The sequence below is a fragment of the Triticum dicoccoides genome, unplaced genomic scaffold (genome assembly GCF_002162155.2).
Source record: "Triticum dicoccoides isolate Atlit2015 ecotype Zavitan unplaced genomic scaffold, WEW_v2.0 scaffold40411, whole genome shotgun sequence".
In the NCBI taxonomy this organism is placed as follows: domain Eukaryota; kingdom Viridiplantae; phylum Streptophyta; class Magnoliopsida; order Poales; family Poaceae; genus Triticum; species Triticum dicoccoides.
Genome location: NW_021269723.1, coordinates 1 through 665, shown reverse-complemented (window position 1 = coordinate 665; position 665 = coordinate 1). Strand labels below are relative to the sequence as shown.

Here is a 665-nt window from a genome sequence, read left to right as displayed (position 1 = left end):
CAGGGTCCGGGCCGGACGGGGCTCTCACCCTCCCAGGCGCCCCTTTCCAGGGGACTTGGGCCCGGTCCGTCGCTGAGGACGCCTCTCCAGACTACAATTCGGACGGCACAGCCGCCCGATTCTCAAGCTGGGCTGCTCCCGGTTCGCTCGCCGTTACTAGGGGAATCCTTGTAAGTTTCTTCTCCTCCGCTTATTTATATGCTTAAACTCAGCGGGTAGTCCCGCCTGACCTGGGGTCGCGGTCGAAGCGACGTGCGCTTCGTTTGTTGGGTCGTTCAAAGGCCATAATGCCAGCTGCGCGCCGGATGCACTGCATTGATAAAGCGAGGACGCCCACCATGCGCTGTGTCCGGCGCGGTACGCCGGCAGCCCAATCTTCGGTCCATCGTCCCTTGAGAGACGAGGGACCAGATGCCGCATCCCGATTCCCGTTGAGGGTGGTTGGGAGCGTGTTTTGGTGTGACGCCCAGGCAGGCGTGCCCTCGGCCGAGTGGCCTCGGGCGCAACTTGCGTTCAAAGACTCGATGGTTCGCGGGATTCTGCAATTCACACCAGGTATCGCATTTCGCTACGTTCTTCATCGATGCGAGAGCCGTGATATCCGTTGCCGAGAGTCGTGTGGATTAAATAGCTTTGCAACACGAGGGATGGCTAGCAAGCTAGAC

At 60.3% G+C, this 665-nt stretch overlaps 1 non-coding gene across 1 annotated transcript; it reads right to left on the bottom strand.

Moving 5' to 3' along the window:
• Positions 1–460: 460 nt before the first annotated feature.
• Positions 461–616, bottom strand: LOC119346122. Its single transcript, XR_005167376.1, has one exon. It is a non-coding gene; the product is annotated as a 5.8S ribosomal RNA (ribosomal RNA).
• Positions 617–665: the final 49 nt, after the last annotated feature.